General features: G+C 35.2%; 1 pseudogene; it reads right to left on the bottom strand.

Annotated features, from left to right (window-relative positions):
- Window positions 1-5,683: 5,683 nt before the first annotated feature.
- LOC107146009 lies at window positions 5,684-7,529 on the bottom strand (annotated as a pseudogene).
- Between the last annotated feature and the right edge of the window lie 14,051 nt (window positions 7,530-21,580).

The raw sequence follows: 21,580 nt of genomic DNA, 5'->3' as shown, positions 1-21,580 counted from the left end.
AATATGCACAGGTATAAACAGATGTAAACAAAAAAGTGAAAAGTAATTTGAGACTGTTGGGTGAGAGCCCATTAATTAAACCCATGTCTAGGACCACTGAAAATAGAGCTAAACCACACTCTGGCAACCAAGGGTGCTTAGAGAGGCAGAAATACCCATAATCTTCATCAGCCCCATTACCCAAATCACTCTAAACAAACATCTAACCCAAGCAGAACCATGATTACTATGTAAATAGAGCCTTAAACTACTGCAAACTAAGTAAATTTTCAATGTAAAAGCAGGGTCTTTGTTCTCCACCAGCAACTTCAGGACAGTCCTCTAGCCCCATTCCCACTAGATCAGTCTCAAAGCCCAATGTGAAATTTTCCTATATGAAAATTTTGGAGGTGACATAGATCTTCAGTATTTCAATGATAGCTTTATCTCCTTTTAATAATCACAAAGTAAATAATCACAAAGTAAAAGAAATAATCACAAAGTAAAATACTCTGGCTAGAATATTCACCTAGCCAGAGCCATCTTCCCAAATTGTATATCGAAGCAAGAGTGAGATGCCAAGAACTTGAGAACAAAATTAACAAGATTATTGCCATGGTTTGAACAACCTTCTAAAAGCATGTGTTAGAAACTTAATTCCCAATGTGATACAACGTTGTTTGGGGGAGGGGTAGCCTAATGAGAGATGATTAGGCCATGGGAGCAGAGTAAGTGGATGAAGGCCATTGTCATAGGAGTGAGCTCATTATAAGAGGGAGAGTTTGCTCTACCCAGTCTCTCTCTGACTTCTGCCATGTGATAAAGCAAGAAAGTGCCAGAAACTTGACCTTGGACTTCACAGCCTCTAGAACTGAAAGCAGTAAATTTCTTTTCATTAAAAATTATGTAGTCTTAGGTATTCTACAAAATAGGTAGTAAAACAAACTATTGCCTTCCGAGAGAAAAATAAAATCAGTATACAGTGATTCAAAGCTGATTTAATATAAGGTTACCTTAAAAACTAAAACCTCAGGCTGGCAAGCCTTGGTTATAGGTAGGATTTAAGGTAGTAGTATATTCAAAGAAATATATATTAATCAGAAAGGGACTTTTGGGGAAGAATTTTTATATGAAAATCAAATTCTGGCTGTGTTCTTCCACTATCCAAAAGAGAGGGTATTTTGGCTCATGAAGAATGTTTCATCTGTGTGCAGGTTTACATCTGTGAAGAGTCAGGGCTGCATTCACCCAGCATTTTTTGGTCCAACCAGACATATCAGCTAGCTCCCCTAGATCTGAATGTATGTTCACCAAGTAATTTTTTGATCCAAGTTGACTATATAGGGAAAATGCACTAATCAGCAACCAAGAGCACTTTATCTAAAATGGTTATGTTCTCATCATAGATTTCCATGTTGTTCTGTACATCATCTTTCCGCCTCATTAATACTTACCCTATAAGAACTCTAGGAACTGTGGGTTCTTAGAAGGAGGAAATTGGTCAAGCCAGTTGAATGGAAGTCATTATGATTTCCACCAGTGCATTCATCTCACCCATGATGTGCGTAAACAGCTGGGATTATTTCAGAATCTTCCAGAATTCTCTGGGATAGTGTTTTCATTCCACTAAAGCTACCTTGTTCTGAGCTAGTTACAAACTAGCTGCAAACTTGCTGCCACTAAAGATCTTTTCTCTGTGGAAACCCCAAGTCTTACTCTTCCCAAACATCTCATTCTCCTATGTGCTGAGAAGCATGCAGAAGTATGTAAGGAAAGGGAGACTTATGCATGCTGAGAGCCATAGCCAAGTAGGAATGATGCATGGCATTTTTGGTTGAAAGGTGACCCCAGCAAGCCATTGAGATAATAATGATTATGTTAAGATGTGCATTCAATTGGAGATTAGACCCCTGCTGTCCGCCTCAGCCTGCTACTTTGGAGCTCTCCCAGGACTTCTGGAGAGTTCCCATTGGTTGGGGAAGTGCTGTAGGAGGGAATTCCGGAGGAGGGATTTCCTGTTGGTGTAGGGTGTGCCGGGAGAAGGCCGCGTGCATGGCATTCGCGGGAGTTTTGGAAATAAAGTTTGTTCCTGCTTGAGTGGCTCATGATTTTGTGCCCAGCCAGACTGCGGCATATGCAAGAAAATTAAAACACAAAAAAGAATAGGCCAGAAATTGAAAAAGAGAGTTAGTCTCATGAAGAAGCAGAGTCTTCATTTCTATTCCAGTTTAGCATGTGAAATAATCTTGTGGCCTAAGGAACCACTGGCATCAGTAAGGATAAAATTTAATGTGTGTCCTGGCTACTAAAGATACTAGTACTCATGACTCTTTTTACTTTTAATTAAATTATTTCACAACAATGATGTCTAAATATGTATATACATAAAGCTAGGTATAATTTCTGTATGCTCACACAACTACTAACTTGTAGAACCAATATAAATCAAATTAACTTAACATGACAGATAATGTTACTTTGCTAAAAAAAAATCACTTTATTCTGTGGTATTGAGCCTGAGAATGAATATCTTCTGTTTGGCAGCCTGTGCTACTATGCACTGGGAAAGAATTTGATGTTCCCAACACAGCTCTTTAAGTTAGTATGAACCTTTGTTCACAGTGTGCATCATGATGCCCTTGGCCTTCATGAACATATTCATGCTTTTCTCTGTTCTTTTCCTTCCCACTTGAGGCCAATAAACATAAAAGCTAATTCCAATACAAAAATAGTGTGGCAGCACCAAAGTAGCCTTTTGATGGCCCAGAATATGTTTATATTAATGTTTAAAAATTAAACACAACTTTTTAAATTACCAAGGTGAACTTATAAGCTCTAGTTTGAGTAACTAAGTGGAATCAAGTCCCTTGACTCCCTTCTTACAATGGGTATGAAACTCGTTAGTTGTAACATCAATGTTTCCTCTCTGATCTTGGTTCACAAAATAGTTGCGGTCATCTTACACGCTTTTCATTAGCTTTGTGGTGCATATCTATTTTAGCAAGCCTACATAAGTTGTCTAGGGGGATATTCACCTAGCCAGAGCCATCTTCCCAAGAAAAGATAAAAACTACACAAGAATGAAATTTGAGTTCTAGTGTCTGTTCCGCAGTTAAAAATGAGCAATAGTGTTATGGTTTGGATGTAAGTTGTCCCCCAGAAGCTCACATGTGAGACAATGCTAGAAGATTCAGAGAAGAAATGATTGGGTTTTGAGGGTGTTAACTGAATCAGTGAATTAATCACCCTGATGGGATTAACTGTTGTGGCTGGAGAAGGTGGGTCACTATGGGCATGGCTTTGGGTATATATATGTATCTGGCAAGTGGAGGCTTCTTTCTCTGCTTCCCGATCATCACATGAGCTGCTTCCCTCCACTACACTCTTCTGCCTTGATGTTCTGCCCCTTCTCAAGCCCTGAGAAATGAAGTCTGCTGTCTGTGAACTGAGACTTCTGAAACTTTGAGCCCCCAAATAAACTTTTCCTCCTCTATAAATGTTCTGATCGGGCCTTTTAGTCACAGCAGCAAAAAAATCTGACTAAAACAAATGGCTTATTCTTAATGGAGCAAAATGGTGGAGAGGACTGGAAAAACTCTCCAAACTGTTTCTTTTCCCCTGCTCACATCTGCTAGAGAAGAATTTACACCTCCCTTTGCCTTTGACTCCATTTTTACCCTTCCTTGGGAATGTGAAGTATACTTTTATGGTGGAAGGATATTTAAAATACTTTAAAATGTTATGATTTTGACACAATGGTCGTAATGGGTTCTGGCATATCAGTATCAGTTCTGCATCTAATCAAATAATTGGGGAGCAGAGGAAGGGTGCTGACACTGCTCTCAGAGGCCAATGAACTCTGTCTCCCCAAATGCCCGCTGATTTAAAATGCCACCTTACTATACATAAATTTCCATATAAATGCAAGTCCACCAGCCACACTAATCTATCAATCTATTCCCAGGAGCAGTTAACTGCTTTAAATTCTACCAACAAATAGGAACCTCTGGATCTGAACTCCTTATCTCCCAATTTTTCTTTAGGAATTTCATTTTTTTTCCCTTTTGTCTTTGCATTCTGCATCTTTTGGAGTTTTCTCATCTTCATCTTTCAGATCTATAATTTGGTCTTCAAGCCTTCTGCTGAAAAAAAAAATAACAATCATGATTTTTATCTCTAAGAACTGTTTCTTATTCTTCGTCTTTTGTTGCAGCCTATTCTTAATTTGAGGCTGCAGTACTCTCTTAAATTTCTCTAAGAATAATAGAGTGTTCTTAACATTCCCCTTTGTTTCATGGGTCACTGATTCTGCTTTTGCTCTCCATCTCTAACATCTTTTTTTTGTTTGTTTGTTTTGCTGCTATTTTGCCTCAAATGTCTAGATATTCTTGGTGGTCTCCATTAATCTTACCTAATATTCCTTCTATCATCCATAAGATCTTCTAAATTTCTATTCCTTATGGCATCCTCTCTCATTTTTTTCAGCATTATTATGGATGTATTGAATTTAAAGTATCTTCCTTCTGATTCATTGAGGATTTGGGAAGAAGATTCAGTTCACTATTCTGCATAATTCATTGAATTATTTTTAAAACAAAATTCAGGGCTTTTTTATAAACAGTGTTGTAAGAAAACATGGAGATTTTACACATCATACAAGGATATACTTTCTTCCAGATGTTCACAGGTCTGAAATAGTCATCTTTTTCATATGCTAAATGTCTCTACATATGTATGCTTCATTCTGAACTTCATGCTGCTTTACTGATCTATTCATCTTTTACTATGTCAGTAACACACTGTCTTTAATTAATTAGGGTTTTTTTTTTTGTTTAGTAATCAGTATATTAAGGAGACATACATTTCAAGAATTGCTTAAATTCTGATACCCAGATTTAAGCATGTGAACATATGATAACTTTTAAACAGACAGTTAAAGCTAATCATCATATTTACTAGACTACCAACATCAAATTACGGTTACTTTGGAGCATAAATCAAATGGTTTAAAGTAAGCCTATAACATACCTAAGGAACACCTTCCTTCCTATATTATACATGCAAACTACTTTTCCATGTATTGGTTTCTTCATTTTAATTTCTATGTCATCAGGCTGTGGAATTTACTACAAGGGCTTATCATGGTCCAAAGAGGAGGGAAAATTAATGTAACCAGGACTGGTCAATACAGTTATATATATATATATATATATATATGTGTGTGTGTGTGTGTGTGTGTGTGTGTGTGTATTAAAGATGGTACAATAGAAGAGAATGAAATTCTACAAAAGAAGCAGCATGTAATGATAAACCCCTTCTTTTGAAAGGTATCATTTCTTTCACTGATACCAGAAGTGAAATTATACATTATGCCACCTTCAAGTAAGTTGAGGTATAGAATGCAGAGGAATCACAATGAGTCCCACTTAATACAAATAACTAGACAAAACAACACTCCTCTACAAATTAAGTTTTCTTTTTATTTTTTTAAAGAGAGAGAGAGAGAATTTTTTTTTAATATTTATTTTTTAGTTTTCAGTGGACACAACATCTTTATTTTACTTTTACGTGGTGTAGAGGATCGAACCCAGCACCCCACACATGCCAGACGAGCGCACTACCTCTTGAGCCACATCCCCACCCCAAGTTTTCTTTTTCTTATTGCCAGTTAAATACAGAGCTTTAATTTTATAGCTTAACAATGAAGACTCACACACTGAAATCAACACATATACCTAGTATTTCAGTCCAAGTTTGTCCACATACATAGTTGAAATCACAAGGTTTGGCCTAATAACATGCTAGGGGAACTTTTTAAAAGTAGTTTTTATAGGTATTAAACAACTTTTTGCATACTGAACTCATCATCTATACAGGGAAAAGTTAGAGCTTTTATATTTGCATTTATTCTTCATTTAACTTTTAAAACACTACTATAATTGAATATTAAAACAAAACAATAGGATATAGTGAAGATATTATGATTATAGTCCCTCACTCATTCACTACTGCATATAAAACGTCTGTAGTTAGTGTTATTCACTGGCCCATTAAAAGTTTGACACTGAACACTACCTCTGGGATGATGTTCATAATCCTCACATGCTTCTCCATTATAATGGTGCTATCTTTCCTGATTTGGATCAAAGGCCATTAGTTCTACCTAATCCATTTCATCAGTCTCTTCTACTACTTCCTTCTATTCAGGTGGAAATTTTTCCATCAAAGAGGGTTTGTCAGGAGAGAGAAAGCCATTTTCAGAAAAGTTTACCTAAACTTGATGATTAGGTGACTCTTTTCATATGGTCTATGATAAATTGGCATACCTTCATTTAGCACACACTTTATATCTCCATGCTTGACAATCTGACCCAGATAAGAGGTGTTGACTATGGTTCGATTGTCAAGAGTGGATACTGACTTCTGGAAGCCACATAATGCTTCCACCAGCTGTATGTCCATACACATGAAAAGAAGTCCATACACTACTCATAGAGTAAAAATAACATGGTCCTTCTGATCTAACACAATGATAATATTTTCTGGTTCCAGTCCTGGCTCTTGGTCTCCTTCACCATGGAATGTTATCTTCTGACCATCTTTCATGCCATTGTCAATTTGAAATTCTAGAAGCTTTTTCCTCTCAAACTATTTTCCTTTCATCGCAGCTTTTACATCTATTTTTAGGACTGATCCTTTCCCCATGGCCCTGGTACTCCATGCACACAGACTGAATTTGCTGAACCATTGGGGGCTTATCTGATGCGTTCACATTTGCATTCCAGTAACTAGGCAGTTGGGACAGCACTCGACTGCTCCTTTCTTACCACCTTGGCCTTCACATTTGTCACAAATCACATTCTTTTGCAGAATCAGTTTTTTCATTGCACCATTGTATAAATCTTCTAACACTACTGAGAGCTGATGCACAACGTTTTTACCTCTCCTTTCTCTCTGCATCCTTCCTCCTCCTCCAAAAAAACATACCAAAGATGTCCATGGGGGAGATAAAACCACCTGCTCCACCTTCCTTAATTGCCTGTTCTCCTTCTTTGTCATATAATTCCCTTTTCTTGGCATCAAAGAGAACTTCATAAGTTTGAGAAATCTGTTTAAACTTTTCTCCTTCTTTTGGATTCTTATCAGGGTGGTACTTCAAGGCCAGTTTCTATAAGCCTTTTTCAATTCTTCCTGGGTGGCATTGGGTTTGACCCCCAAAACCACATAGTAAGTAGTTTCTTTCACCATTTTCTACTGCTGGTGAGCAGGCCGATGTGGGAAAGTGGAAAGGAGCTCATAATTGTGCAGCTTGGACAGCTGTCGCTCCTCCACCTCTCACTGAGTGTTCTGGAAAGTTCTGCTAATTACTGTTTTAATTACTCTCATTTGCCCAACTGAGATCCACTTGTAAATTGGAAGGGATTATGGGGGGAAAGAGCAATATTACAGACATGTAGCAAATCTTGAAATTTCTTTTCCTTCACACAAATTCTTGATGAGCAGAAAAACAAGTGGTTCCATAGACTAACAACATTTCTTCAACAATGATGATAACCTGTATTTTGTCACAAATTATATAAAATATGTAATATCATAGTTGCTTATTTAATGATTCATATCTTCATTTTATGGAAGAACTAAAGTCTGGAAATTTAAGTGACTTACTCAGGGATACCTATCTAGCAAGTGACAGGATTTGAACTTAGTCTGACTCCAGATCTCAGATTCTCTCTGCTACACAATAAGTGCCACTATGCAATCATGCAGTGGTAATTCTTTGTTTATGAGAATGTCCTTTGTTAACAGTTTGCCCTGTTTGTCTAATGAATTAGAAAACAAGTCCATTGCTGATGGTTTACTTGTGGAAGGCTGACCTGTGTCTTTTCTGACAATATATGCAGAGCAAGGTAATTCAATCACTGTGTGGACCTCCATGGCGATGGATTCAGCTTACTGATGGTTGGTCCTTATTTCTCATCTCAGAAGGCCACAATGCCCACAGGCTTAGTTTGCCAACTTTCTTCTACTCTTTACTACACCTACATCATAAGCTGCAAGCTTAAAAAAAGAATTTTTAAACATAGATACCTGATGAATATAATTATGCAAAAAGCACATGGGTCAAAGAGAGAAGAAAAATACAGAAATGAAAATTCTTTTATTAATAAAGCAATATTGTGGAAAAGAACTTTAAGAATCTATGTCAGTATGCTTGTCTTTGCAATTTAAAAAGTAAGAAAATATCTCTCAATTTATTTAACTTATTAAATATCATGAAAATAGCATCTGGATTTAAAAATAAGCAAAGATTCTCCAATAAAGTATATTTTGACTTATCATAAGAGTTTCACTTCCCCTTTTGTCTACCCTCTAAGGCCTAAGAATATGCAGAATGACCACAAGGAGAGAATTGAGGAACAAAAGGGGCTGGGCAGATAGAAACTGTGGGTGTACAGATACTATAAAAGTAAACAAAAGAAAGAATCAGAGAAGAGAGTGAAAAGAAAACAAATCTTTTCTGCTTTCAACTGTTCCAAAAGAGAAGGGTCATAAAATAAGAAGAAAAACTGCTTGAAGTAAATATGAAGACCTAGGAGGGGTAGAAAAGGAGGAGGGAAACATTAGCTAGAGATTTAAAAAATAAATAAGTAAATAACGGGAAATGAAAGTATTAAAAAGCAAACAGGAAGTGCATCTAAGAAGCTGAAGAGGAAAGAATAACAACTGAGTTTAAGAAATATGTTGGTTAAACACAAACATGACCAATTTCACATACACCCATCCAGCTGCTGCAAATGTGGAACATGCCCCATTTCTAAATGTCCACCTCAAACCAAAAACCAACATTAAGCTTGTTCAACTCCAAACTCCTGTTTCTTGTCCCTTCCTCATTCCCAAATGTCTTCACAAGTTTGAAACCAAAAGATACTTATGATGGTATAATTTGGTTACAAAGACTTGAAGGGTGGGAAATTATAGCTTGATCATTGAAACCCAGGTCCCAGAAGACCAAGATCTCAGACTAATCAAACCCTAAAATAGGGGCTGGGGATGTGGCTCAAGCAGTATCGCGCTCGCCTGACATGCACCGGGCGCTGGGTTCGATCCTCAACATCAATAAAAATAAAATAAAGATATTGTGTCCATCTAAAACTAAAAAAGAAATATTTTTAAAAAAAAACTAAAATAGTTATCCAAAACCTGGAAACAAGACAAGACCACCAGCAGACCTTTCATTCTCATTATCAGTACATTTTCTGAACAATCTTGCTGTTAGCCATCTGATTGTCTTGGACTGTGATTTAGTTTGACTTTCTATTTATTATTAATAAGGGCTCATACTCTATGTAAAGCTATGTTAACTTGAAGAAGATTGACAGGTTATAAGGTATCTTTGTCTAGTCAAGATAAATGTAATTGCTCAATAAAAGAGATAACCTGAGGGGTTATCATTTTATTAGCCTCCTCGGGACATTAACAGTTTTATATGAAACTTCACTTTAGCATTCTTTCTTTCACAAACTACATACATTTCTTTCTTTCAAAGTCTCCTCTAACATCCAGCTGCTTTCCTCCTTGGTGGTGTAAACAAATCTTTGACATCTGCTCAACATACATTTGTGTATGTTTTCAAATGTTTAAAAGGTGTGCTTTGACAATATTTACAATAATATATATTTAGCAATATCTTACTATGTACCAAGAATTGTATTAAATATTTTGTGCATACTATTTTATTTAATACTTAAAACTACCCTGTGAGTTTAGGTAAACTGAGGCCCTGAGTAGATAAATAATATTTCAAGATCATCTATGAGTAGGAAGGATTATAACATTCTGCATATATTTAATAAGAATCTTGTCAAGCTGTGTTTTTCTGCTTAAGTACAAAAGTAATGATTGCCATGGGCAGGGGTCTAGCAAGAACAGGAGGTCTTGGAAAATCATAGAAGCTAGAAGTTGGGTGCTAATGATGGAAGGCAGTTGGTAGAATGGGTGAAGCTGTCCAATAACTAATTTGTGCCCATCTTGCAAAAGTATGGGGGTGGGAGGGCAGTTCTCATATCTTCATTTACAGATGAGAAGACTAAATTCAGAGAGAACAGGTTACTCTTCCCAGGTCCTCCACTAATAAGACATTGAACAAGGACATGAGAGCCCATCACCAGATCCCAAGCCCAGTGCATTTTCTGAGGCTCCCTCTGCTTCTGAACAGATGGTCAGCAAGTTCAGCCTCATTTGTTCCACTTCTTAGTTCCAAACTATGGTTACAGCTGCCATTATTTTCCCTTTGTCCTGGATCTATTTGGCTTTGAGATTTTTATCTTCCTGCTTTTGTCTTTGACATAATGATCAGGCAACATTTAATTTGGTCTCTGGTTCTCATTTATTTTTCTGGCACTGGTCCCAGGGATCAACTCAAAGGAACAACACAAAGTCATAAGATATCAACCGCCTGATTTCTATCAGGCTGTGTGACACCACCGTTCACCTCTCTTTCCCTAACTGTCATCCGCCTGCCCCAACAGCATGGCATATGGACCCAACCTTTGTAGATATGCTACCCACTTGCCTGCAATATGAGTTTTTCACCATGGAATTAGGTACAGCTCGTGATAATAATTAAACAGATGGACTGCTCTAAACAGTAAGCACAGCAAGAATTCTATTAGAAAACAACACCGTCTTGCACACTTTTAGACAAGGGGCCTTAGAGTTTAGAAATGAAGAAAAGGATAGAATTTGTCCAACATCTGTATTTGGTATGTCAACATGTTTGTATTTGCAATTAATTCAAAACCCACCAAGTTTTCCCTAGGATCCTGGCCATGTAACTTTTCTTCTCTGAGGTTCAATGCCTCAGAGTGAAGATTTTGCATTTACAAGTCCCCTCCAGATCCAATTCCCTTTGATTTTGTGTTACATCTAGGTTTATCTAAATTCTTGCCAATGAGAAGGAAGAGAATGAAATACTTTGTTATGTTGCTCCTATTCTTCAGCTGGTATCAATAATTCACTCAAGATTTCTCTTATAAAGAAAGAAGGCTATAATAAAGCAGAAGAGGAACAAAGAAGAAGAGAGTATAGTGGAAAATGGATGAACTGAGAAGCTAAAATTTATGGAACACCTACTATATTTTCACCATTGTGTTAAGAACTTTTACAAAGGTAGCCTTATTTAATTTTTCACAAAAACTCTAAGAAGAAGCCATTATTGTCTCAATATTAAAAAAAAAAAAAGTTACCCTGGGAATCAGAAAGCAAGCAACTTTTAGCTTTCCTCAAGTCATTCAGCTAATAAGTGGAAGCCTCATACTTCAAACCCAAATTTGTCTGATGTCAAAGCTCCATATTCTATCTCATGAGAATACTTTGAAGTAAATGATGATAAATATTGCCTTGATAGTTAACTAGCTTCAAAAATCTAAAAGGAATTTTAATCAGTATGGTAGATTCTCATTGGGTTCCCGCTATGAGCCACATACTGTTGTAGGCATCGGGTTTACTTCATTATAAAAAAGATTTAATATCCCTTCCCTCATAGAGTTCACTGTCTAGTGGAAAAGACAAACACTAAGTAAGAAATTGAAGGTTTTATAAAAAAGAATGGAGATCCGAGAACACAGAGGAAGAAGCTCAAAACTAGCTCTAGGGACTAAGAAAAGGATTATTAAGGAAGTGATACTTGAACTAATATGTGAAGCCTGAAGACTTAACCAGACAGATATATGAGAGATGCCACTGTGGGGACTGGGAACAGCATATATAAAGGCTTGGAGGTAAGAAAGCAGTAAATTAAAATAACTCCCATGTTAAATTTATATGAAGATCATTTGAATTTGAAGAATGTGAATATGTGCCATGTGTGCAAGCCCACTCTCACATACAAACTGAATTTTTTTAAACTGGCCATATGCCATGTGTGGTAATACACACATATAGTCCTAACTACTTGAGAGGGTGAAAAGAAAGGATCACTTGAGCCCCAGGAATTCAATACAAGCCTGGGCAACATAGCAAGACACTCATCTAAAAAATAAAAATAAAAATCTGGCCATAGGGAAAAGAGCAGTCTACTTTAAAGTACAATTATAATATCTGCATCTAAGGCAGGAAAGCATAGCCTATAATGAAGAGATAAATCAATTAAAATCAATTCAAAATGACATAGAGAAAGACATTAAAAATATGATAACTGTATTCTACATTTTCAGAATTTAGGTTGAAACTAATTTTTTAAATACTTGTTAAACTTTTAGAAATGAAAAATTCAATTTCTCAGATTAAAAAAAATATGATGGATTGGACTAAGACCAGATTAGACATTGCAGAAGGAAAGAAGAGTGAACTGGAAGATAACACTAGAAACGATACAGTGAAGCATATAAAATTGAACAGACCATCTCTAAACTGTGGTTCCATTTCAAATGGTCTAATTTGGGTAATTCTAGCTTTTGAAAGAGAAGATGGGTGGAGAGAGAAAAACAATTTAAGAAATGATGACCAGAAATTTTTCAAATTTGATGAAAACTATAAATTTTTTTTAAAAAGCTCCAAAAAAACTCCTGGCACAAGAAACACATAAAGAAAAGAAGAAGAAAAAACCCAGGCACACCATAAGCAAACTGCTGAAACTCAATAACAAACATAAAAGTTCAAAGGAAGCCAAAATTTAAAAATATACAAAGGAAGGCTGGGGATGTGGCTCAAGTGGTAGCACGCTCGCCTGGCATGCGTGCGGCCCAGGTTTGATCCTCAGCACCACATACAAACAACGATGTTATGTCCGCCGAAAACTAAAAATAAATAAATAAATATTAAAATTCTCTCTCTCTCTCTCTTTAAAAAAAAGAAAAAAAAAATATATATATATATACACACACACACACACACACACACACACAAAGGAAAAATAAGAACGACATCAGATTTCTCATTGGAAATCATGAATGTGGGAAGACAGTGGAATAATACCTTCAAAATCCCCAAAATAAAAGAAACTATCAACCTTGACTTCTATACCAAGCAAAATTATCATTACAAAATGAAGTTGAAGTAAAGATGTATTCACACATACAGAAGCTGAATATTCATCCTGTCACTCCAAACTCAATTTACAGAAAATCAAATCAGATGGAAATCATAAGAGAAGGAAGAACAGCAAGAATAGTTATTACATGTATAAACACTTTTTGCTAATTCTATAACTTCTTTAAAAGATTTGTCATAAGGCTTTGGCTCAAAAAATTATGGAGATTGGGAAGTGCAAAACTTGCACTGTGGGCCGGCTGGCTTGAGACCCAAAATATAGTGTGTTTCCAGTCCAAAGGCTGGCAGTCAAAGACACGTGCCAGCCAATGGTCCACATGGAGTCTGAAAGCACTCTGCTGGAGAACTTTCTCTCACACGCAAAGCTGTTCTTTTTAGGTCTTGAACTGATTGAATGAAGAGCACCCACATTCTGAAGAATAATTTATTTTACCCAAAGATTACCAATTTAAATATTAATCTCTTTCAAAAACACCTTTAAAACTGGCACTTAAATTAACCATCAAAAAGAACAAACAAACAAAAACAATAAGGTCAACAAGTGAAATATAAAATAGATTTTGTAGAAATCAATAAGGTGATAAATGTCTGGACAGACTGATTATAAAAAAAAAAAGAAAGACTATAAATATTATCATAATCAGGAATGAAAGAGATGACATCATCACAGATTTTTACAAATATTAAAAGGATGATAAGGGAATATTGTGAATAACTTTATACCAATAAATTTTACAGTTTAGATGAAATGGGAAAATTCCTCAAAAGACACAAACCACAAAAGTAACTCTCAAGAAATATAACCATATATTTAAAAAAGTGAATATGTGGTAAAATAAGCAAAAATCGAAAAGCAAAAACTTCTGAGAGAGAGAATTTTGGGCCCAGATGATCTCACCAATGAATTCTATTAATGAGAAAGAAATACTACCAATTCGACATGAATTATCGTAGAAGAAAGTTGCACTTCAACATGTGTTTGTCCTTGTTTTCACTATTCTCACTCCCTCAAGTAGCACTATCTCCTTCTGTAAGACTTGGGTCACGTGCTCTTATTTTTTCCCCTCTCTCTCCTCTTCGTCTTGATTTCCCATGAAAAAAGCCCAAAAGAACTGCCTGGAAACTTGAAGGATTGGGAAGAGAAAGTGATCAGAAAGACAATATTGCCAGGCATGATGGCACACACTGTAATCCCAGTGGCTCAGGATGCTAAGGCATGAGGATAGCGAGTTCAAAGCCAGTCTCGGCAATTTAGTGAGGCACTTAACAACTCAATTAATTAATTAATTAATTGATTAATGTCTCTAATAATACATTAAAAAAAGAAAAAAAAATGAGGATTTGGGTCAGTGGTTAATCTCCAGTACCAAAAACAAAACAAACAAACAAACAAAATGTTGCAATCTCCTTCAAGTAGTTAGAAAACAGTACAAGGCTACAAACCCACTAGGAATTTATTTTCTATCATATAAGATTACAACCACTGTCAGGTGACACTTTATGACTTTTTAACTTTGTAAATGCATCATTTGGTTCACAAATGCTGGGTATTATAGTATACCCTCTGAGCACTGTTTCAACTGTAAAGAGGAGATAAATAAAAGCCAGCAAAGCAGAATGGATTTCACAGAGGAAGTGGATTAGAGTTGGATTTGGCATGAAGTGGCATTGAGAATGAGCATTGGGAGTGAGATGAGGGTTCCCAGGAGCACAAACCTACCAACCCGGCAATGAGCAGATTCAGAGGTGGGCACCAACAGGTCCTGGGGTTCATTTTTCACTCTGGCTGGAGCTGAAGGACCTCATAAGTTTTATCTTAGAAATAAGGCCTCATGTCTTTAATATTTCGGTTTCTTCTAAATTTGTTCTCATTTTAGAAAACTAAAACTAGCTCCAACCCCATTCCCTTTTCACCTAGAAAAATAATAATGGAGTACTTACCTAGACTTCCCGTCACAGCTTAAAAGCCATATGGACAGTATATAGAAATAATAGTTAAAAATAGCTGGAAAAGCTACTTTGGGATATAACAATAATGTTAAGTGGCTTTCCCTACTTTCCTTCTTCTTTTACAGTCATTTCCATGTCAACACTAACACCGTGAATAAACTGCTCTTTGGGATTGTTGAAGAGAACTACAATCAACAGAAATACTCCGGTCTCCCTGACATGTACTTTTGAATATCAGCAGCCTTTTAAAATATTTTTAAAATCTCATTTATTGCTTACAGGTTATCAGTAAGTATGTAAAGTCTTCATTGGCTGACATATTTACAGTTCCTTTTCCAATAAATCAAAAACTATTTCCATAAACCATAACCCAATTTTTCCCAAATGGCCCTGATGTCATTACTTTCCTTCCCTTTCTCTTGCCCTCTGATTTCTTATCCAGTAAATCTCACAACCCACTTCCTACTTGAGACTTCAATATTTATTTCTTAAATATTTATCTTTTTATTTTTTATGACTCAATTGCTTTTTTTTACATAGCTTAATCACTTGTTGTTTCATAACTTTTCTGCTAAATGGGAAAAATTATGTCAACGTTTCATTTTTGTCATCAGAAAGTTCTTTCTTCTTTCATGTCGCAATGACAGCTTCTGTTGTTTTGTTTTGTTGTCATCCATACACCAGAAATTGGACCTTCTAGAAAAAATAGCAAAGAAGAAATATCTTAGAATTTTGGAGGAGAGAACTGTAACCAGCAGTTTTAACAACCTGTGCTGCAAGGGAAAGGTTCCAGGATATAGTGACATCATCCTGGGACCTGCACCTAGCACTTACCTGTGGCCTGAGACCACCAACTTTCCTGGATGATGCTGACACAGAAGAAGACAATTTCATGAGCGTAGGCAGTTGAACCAAGGTCAAGAGAATGTAAATAAATTACACCAGACTGAATAAAATCAATGAGGAAAATCTACCTGTGGTGATTTGCTTTAAAATATTGTTGGTAGTGTTTATTTTTTATGATTTCTCTTTTCTTTTTGGTGTATTCCAAATGTTCAGGTTATAAGACTATCTTGTGTGTACTAAAAGGAAATATTCTTTGAATGTTTTCTTATCCACACTGACCCTTAGGAATCAAGTAGAACTATCCTACAGGAAATCTTACTGTAAATTATGAACTAATACTCATCAGGACAACTTAAGGATGACAATGACTCTGCTCCTTGTAATCGAGAAGAATGCTTTTATGTTGGATCAAATTTAGAAAAATCACAACTGACCTCTAACAAAAAAGAAAGATGCATAAGATGAAAAGGTAAAACACTCCTAACTTCAGGTTCTATAGTTTCTAATTATAATTCATCTATAAATAAGCAAACTACATTTACTAAAATTATCTCTAGCATAATCTTTGATGATTCTACAGAAAATACGTAAGATACTATTTGCCTTATTTTTATAAGTATTTAGAACATTGGACATATAGTATTATAAGCACCTGAATTGAAACTCTTAACATTTAATGAAAATGTAATTATTTACCCAGAACTTCTAGGAATCAGTCCTATTCCAAGATCTAACTGGACAGATCAACTGTGCAACCAAAGCTATGCTGGTAATACCATGTTGGAAAAAAAAATTCCCTTTAATTGGGTAGGAAGGGCCCCACCATTAAGGGGCAAAGGTTGTGTTTTATGTGGAGTTAATACTTGCACAGCCCTCGCAGGAGGACTTCAGCTGGTAGTAAAGAAAGTCACTTCTTGGCAAGCCAGAAACCTCAATGGATTGGGGAAACTTGCAGAGGGCAGAATTCTTGCAGTTATTGGGCTGCATCTAAAACTTGGAGGAGATTAGGTTCTTAAAGATTAGGTTTCTTATTCACAGAATGCATAAGCTAATAAGAGTAGTAAGAAAGAATTCTCTGAAATGATTAAGGTTATTGAAAATACAGACCTAGATTCTCAGGTTCTTTACATAATCTCCAGATAGAAAGTAATTAAGTGAACTTCTCTTTAGTTTTGCTGACAATACAACAAAAAATGTTCTTGCTGCACTAATGTAAATGAAACAGGACAAATGGAATAGAACCTATACAATATAATGACAGTTCTGAGACCAAACAGGTTCAGATAACAATCTTAGTGCAAAAACACATAAGATCAGCTCTCTGCGTATAAGGATATGTGCACACATGCTTAATGAAGAATAAGACTCAGTTTACTTGTGAAAGTAGAGACAATATTCATTACAATTTATCCAAAACTTGAAAACAGGGGCAAAAAAATGATTTTATGATTTTTACATATCATAGTAAGTCATTTTCTAAAAAGTACTTCTGAGAGCCATCTGGGTCTCTCCAGAAATATAATTTTAAGTAAAATTGGTCAGGGTCAGATTTTTAATCTAATTTTTGTAATCTTATTTCAAATGGTTTTGGCTAGAAGTCCAATGTGCTATCCACTGAAGAACAGAGCCGGTTTCCTGTAATCTTATTTCAGCACACTTATTTCCGCGGACTATATACATATCCTTGCTTCTCATATCCTCATTGAGCTAGCTATGTCATTCTGGAAAATCCTTAGTCACTCACATGAAACTTTGACACATGCAAATTATCTCTAAATACAAAATGTGGTAAGAACACTTAATATGAGATCCTCTTAACAAATTTTTAAGTATACAATAAATACTATATTATTAATTATAGGCTCAGTATTGTTCAGCATATGTCTAGGAATATTCATCTTGCATAGCTAAAATTTTATATCTATTAAACAGTAAATTTCCATTTCCTTCTACTGCCAGCTACTGAGAACTTTCTGCCTCTGAGTTTAACTATTTTAAATATTCCATAAAAGTGTAACTATACAGTATTTGTTCTTCTATAAATGCCTGATTTCACTAGCATAATTTTTCTGGCATTTATCCATGTTCTCACTTATAGCAAGATTTCCTTCTTTTTTAAGGCTGAATAATATTCCATTATGTATATTACTATATATATATATATATATATATACACATACATATATATATACACATACATATATATATACACATACATATGGAAGAGTTTGAGATGGATGGATTTTTGTTACTCTTCTTTAAATGTTTGGTAGAATTCAGCTATAAAACTTTCAGTTCCTAGATTGCTTTTTGTTGGGAAGGTTTTTGATTATTGATTCAACCTCCTTACCAATTATAGATCTGTTCCAATTTTCTATTTCTTCCTAATTATTCTTGAAAAGTTGTATGTGTTTACAAATTTATTCATTTCTTCTTGATTGTTCAATTTTTTGGTGCATAATTGTTCATAGTAGTCTCCTATGATCCTTTTTATTTCTGTAGTATCAGTGGTATATCTCCTACTTGGGATTTTATTTATTTGAGTCTCCCTTTTTTCTGCAGTGATACTAGCTAAAGTATGTCAATTTTGTTGTATTTTTTAAAACATCACCTCTCATTTTTATTGTTTTTTCCTATTCTTTTCTATTTGATTTATCTCTGCTTTAATCTTTATTGTTATTTTCTTTATGCAATTTTGGGCTTAACTTGTTCTTCCTTTTCTATTCCCTTGAGGTATAAAGTTAGGTTGCTTTTATTAGATTTTTTTTTCTTTTCTTCTAACGTGGGCTTTTAGGCTATAAACTTCTTTCATAGTATTGCTTTGGTTGCATTCCCTAAGTTTAGCTATGTCATATTTTTATTTATGTTTGTCCTGAGATAGTTTCTAATTTTCTTTGGTTTGTTTTTTATAAGTGTGTGTTTGTGTTTGGACATGGAATGTAGCTTAGTGGTAGAACACTTGTCTAGAATGCATAAGGCCTTGGGTTCATTCCCAATACCTCAAAAACTGTTGCTTAATTTCCAGACATTGGGAATTTTCAGGTTTTTTCCATTTCTGCTGTTAATTTATAGCTTCATTTCATTATGGTCTGAAAAGATCACAAAATGATTTTCATCTTCTTAAATTTGTTAGGATTTATCTTGTGATTCAACATATAATATGTCCTGGAGAATGCTCTCTGTGTATCTGTCCACTATTGAGTGGAACGTTCTGTGCATGTCTTTTAGGTCCACTTGCTTTATAGTGTGGTTCACATCGACTATTTCCTTGTTTATTTTCTCTATGAATGTCTATTCACTGTTGAAATTTTTTTTTAATTTTTTATTGTGGGTTGTTCAAAACATTACAAATTTCTTGACATATCATATTCCACACTTTGATTCAAGTGGGTTATGAACTCCCACCTTCACTGTTGAAATTTTGATACCGATCTCATACTATAACTGTATTATTGTTTATTTCTCTGTTCAGTTCTCTTGATGCTTGTTTACATATCTAGGCACTCTGATATTGGGTACCTATGTATTTACAATTTCTATTGACTCGTTTATCATTAATGATGATAACCTTCCATGTCTCATTTTATAGATTTTGACTTAAAGTCTGTTTGTCTGATGAGTGTAACCATTCCTCCTTTGTTTATTTGTATGTAAAGTAATTCTTAGTAGAAATAAGGTTCTACTGCTATTTGAAAAATTGTTTTCTGCCTCTCTGGCAGCCATTTGGCCTCCATTCCTTCTTCTCTTGCTTTCTTCATTTATATTTCATGGATTTTTTTTTTTTTGTGTGTGTGTTATTTGCTTTAATTCCTTTTCCTTTTTACTTTTCATTGCTCCTACACTGGAGATATAGATGTTTTTATAATGTTCAGATACTAACACAAATGGTCAAGGAAAGTGATAATACAAGGAAACAACCCAAAGAAACAACTCAAAGCCCCAGAAACCCCTCTAAGGGAATGGAGACACATGATTTCCTTGACACACAGTTAAAAGCAATCCTTATAAAGATGTTCAATGGACCAGAAGAAAAATTCATGAACAAATTGAGAATTTCAATAGATAGAAAAATATACAAAAGAATTGCATAGATGTCTTAGAGCTGAAGAACAAAAGGAGTTCTTCAATTTTGAAATGGAATTTCCCTAAAAAGCAAGACAAAAAACATATGAAAATATAAAAGTAAATATAAACACAAATACAGAATAAAGTATTCTATAAGAGTGGAACATAAATCACTTTGAATTCTAGCATAAACTTGAAGAATATAGTATTCAAAATAAGCATGATTATAAAAATGGTAATAGATACACAATACAAAATATATAAATTGTGATATCAGTAATATGAACTGTGGTGAGAGAAAAATAAAAATGTAGAGTTGTGTGCAACTGCAATTAGGTTGCATCATCATAAAATAGACTGCTATAACTATAAGACATTTCACAAAAAAAAATTCTATTTTGAAAAGAAGTTTGTATTTGAAATTATGATTTGTCACCCTGAAATTTATATACCATTTGCTATCTGTCTTTATAACTTACATTTAAAACGCAGCATGTTTTATTATTAGTTATTTTTTGCCATCTGGCTGTCTACATCCTGAGATTCTTTTGGGTGTGGGGAATAACTGGAGATTGAATTCAGGGGCACTGGACCACTGAGCCATATCCCCAGCATTTTTTTATTTTATTTTATTTAGAGACAGGGTCTCAATGAGTTGCTTAGGGCTTCACTAAGTTGCTGAGGCTAACTTCAAACTTGTGATCCTTTTGCCTCAGTCTCCTGAGCCAGTGGATTACAGGTGTGGCCACCGCTTCTGGCTACATCCTGAGATTCTTGAAAACGAGATTGTTTTATTTGTCTCTATGAACCTAAGCTCTGTGTATACTGTCTGTACTCTTGTAGGCATTTTCTTCTTAGATCCTACAGAACAAAAATTTAGACCCTGAAACAAAAATTTGCTCAGAGCAACTTAAGAGAAAGAAATTAATTATTGATATGCATGTGTCCTGGTTCAGGCAAGCTGCTGATGTCTAACTATCAAGTCTTTTCATGTTTTTTTTTTTTTTTGTAACAGTTTGAAACACTTTTTCACTATCTCACCCTTTTCACAATAATTACTCCTACTTGTCCATTAGGTTTGAGCCTAACTGGTCAGTTTCTCTGGGAAATCTTCCTAGAACTGCTCAGACTAAGTTAGCTGTATCTGCTATGCACCTCTGCAACACCTCATATATTTGCTATCAGAATACTTAGGGAATCTTTTTAAAAATAATTATCCATTCAGTTGTGGGCTCCATGAAGTTAGAAACCATGTCAGTCTTACTGTTGAATTGCTCGTGACCAGCATTATGTAGAAAGCAATCAATAAATACTTGCTGAATAAATGGTATCTCTATGGAGTTTCTACTTCTCTCTGCAACATGCACCATTTTTCTCTTTCTACCAACTGACTTAATGTTTTCATCCTCACCCTACAGCTTTAGTGAACTTGAAATATGGTACTTTATAACATCTCCTTTGCCACTCTTTTTTATTCTTTATTTTACTTACAACCATTCACTGTCCCCCATTGCCTTGATCTTGCTCATGATTACTTTTTACTTACATATTCTTAAATTTATATCCTAATTTCAATTATCTTCCCACACAAATTTCAGGTACCCTATATTATTTATCTCTTCTTCATGTCCCAAATCATATGATGGAATTTGCAGATGCTCTTCTCTAGTCAGTAATGGGGGCGGGGGGG

This window comes from Marmota marmota, unplaced genomic scaffold (genome assembly GCF_001458135.2).
Source record: "Marmota marmota marmota unplaced genomic scaffold, marMar, whole genome shotgun sequence".
Taxonomy (NCBI): Eukaryota; Metazoa; Chordata; class Mammalia; order Rodentia; family Sciuridae; genus Marmota; species Marmota marmota.
Note: the sequence above shows the minus strand (reverse complement) of the source record. Positions and strands in the feature narration are given on the sequence as shown.